The 2353-nt window shown below is 41.8% G+C and overlaps 1 long non-coding RNA gene across 1 annotated transcript; it reads left to right on the top strand.

The window, feature by feature from the left end:
• Positions 1-941, top strand: LOC138568892 (uncharacterized). Its single transcript, XR_011302998.1, has 2 exons — positions 1-282; positions 382-941. It is a non-coding gene; the product is annotated as an uncharacterized lncRNA (long non-coding RNA).
• Positions 942-2353: the final 1412 nt, after the last annotated feature.

Raw genomic sequence — 2353 nt, 5'->3', positions numbered from 1 at the left:
AACTTAGATACTAAACCAAACCGTACTGTTCCAAGGCAACATATGAGTTCATTTACATTGTCAAAATCCAGGAATCAGTTGTACATGAAGATAATACTGAACTATTGAAGTATAACAAATAAGGATGATTATGACTAGATTTTTTTGGAAAGTACCTTTGACCCAGAGATACAAATATAAACTAGATGCTCTTCACTCTTTCAGACCAAACCGGATGGAATTAATAATATTACCTACATCAAAGGAACCATCATATACATGAACAAGATTTGATATTTAGTTGTAAGTATCTAACTCAACATTGACTGTATAAACGTCAACATAAAACACTCTGTTCAAAATTGCCCATTTTTTTCTTTATTCCCACCTTTTTCCTCTCAGATCTTTCCATTTGCCTATCTACCTACAAATTCCTCCTGAAGAACCGCCATAAACCATGTGGCGGAGAAACACGTGTTGAGGATAATATTACCTAGTGAATGAGGATAATATTACCTAGTGAATTAAACTAGGGCTTCGCAATTTTCGAGCAACAACGTGAAGACAACATTGACTAAACTTTGAACCAATTCAAATTGAGGCCAATACTGCCTAGTGAATTAAACTAGGGCTTCGTAATTTTCTAGTGACAACGTGGGATACAGCAACTTAGTGAATTCAACTAAAAACTTAGAACCAATCTAAATTTTGAATTCTTTTGTCTCTCCATCAACCCAAATGTCGAGTGAATTATACTAAGGCTTCGCAACTTTCAAGTGACAACGTGGGACACAGCAACTTAGTGAACTCAACGAAAAACTTTAAACCAATTTAAATTTTGCATTCTTTTGTCTTCCCATCAACTTATATGTTATGTTCAAGATGTAAAAAGGAATCCCTATTTGTTTACAGCACAATAGAATTCTGAATAAAAATGACAAATGGAACCTAAAAACGAGAAAGTCTCTATATTATAACATTTAATTTTGGAGAAGCGCTAGAGGAGGGCTTCTCTTCGTTTTAGCTGTCACTCAAACATGCTAAGTGGTGAGCCGGCCGGCTCACCACTTGGGCCAATCAGGACGGAGTGCGACTTGAGTTACCAAGGTAACTCAGTCCAGGGTGCCTAAATCCCCCTCCACCCCTCCTAAGTACCCCAGACAGAGTGGCACCACTTTGGAGGGCTTCTGTGGAGAAGCCCGCCAAAAGTGGAACAAAGGGCTCCACTTTGGGTCAGAGTTACAGAGGCGAACGCCAACGCCATTTTAGAATCAAGTTTTGGCAAAAAGTCCCAGCCGGAGTTATAATAATAAATATATAAACCGGCGGTATGTTTAAGGCTACCGTAAATAAATAATTAAATGTGTTAGCCTAAAACAATGGGAAATCCCATAGGGAAATATTCGCGGTCGAATATAAAAAGTAGTTTCCACTGCCACCAGCCAAAACTCGATCAGGGGGGACGGAGACGTGCCCCCTCGACTAACAGACCCTGGGGCAATCGAATTGCCCCAGCCAGTACGTCCACAATATGATGGTTTGTACTGGTTCTGTTCAGGTTTCAAGACTAGCAAAGTCTTTGGTGACTTTACATGCCCTGGGAGACAGTAGTCAGTCCCAGGGTATGGAGTCTATGTTGGGGAGTCCCTAGGACACCCCTGGGTCACGGCACAGAGGGTGTTGTGTAACCCATATCACAAAAATACAGGAGGCCCTATGGAGTAAAAGACCCCATAGCCCATTCAACACAAGGTTTAACCAAGAAAACACACTTCAACATGTCCAAGAGTGAGGGTAAAAGAGTCTCACTCTTGGCAGGAGAAAAAAAGAAACCCCAGAAATCCAGCAAAGCTGCTGGGGGACTCACTAGGTAGGGAAATTCAGCCTAAACAGAGAATTCTCCCTAACACTCGCCCCCCCCAGACTAAGGGACAGGAGGATTTAATCCACTCCTGGATGAACCTCATACCTCTAGTCGATGATATACATCCTAGAGAGTCCATCAGCATTTTGATGGTGACACCCTGACCTGTGCTCAATGGTGAAATCAAACCCTTGCAGGCAGATTGACCATCTCAATAGTTTTGGATTTTCCCCTTTCATTTGCATTAACCATCTCAAGGGTTGGTGGTCAGTCTGAATAACAAAAGTAGAAACATACAAGTATGGCCTAAACTTCTTCAGTGCCCACACAATAGCAAAGCATTCTCTTTCGATAGTTGCCCACCTTGTCTCAGGATCCTTCAGTTTCCTACTGATGAAGCAAATGGGGTGCTCCCTACCCTTCTCATCCAGTTGGCTTAGAACTGCACCTATACCTACATTGGAAGCATCAGTTTGTACAATGAAAGGTTGGTGGTAGTCAGGAGCTCTC

The sequence above is a fragment of the Ambystoma mexicanum genome, chromosome 1p (genome assembly GCF_040938575.1).
Source record: "Ambystoma mexicanum isolate Mex_15411 chromosome 1p, UKY_AmexF1_1, whole genome shotgun sequence".
Lineage (NCBI taxonomy): Eukaryota > Metazoa > Chordata > Amphibia > Caudata > Ambystomatidae > Ambystoma > Ambystoma mexicanum.
The sequence above is the reverse complement of the archived record's forward strand: the minus strand, read 5'-3'. Positions and strand labels throughout refer to the sequence as shown.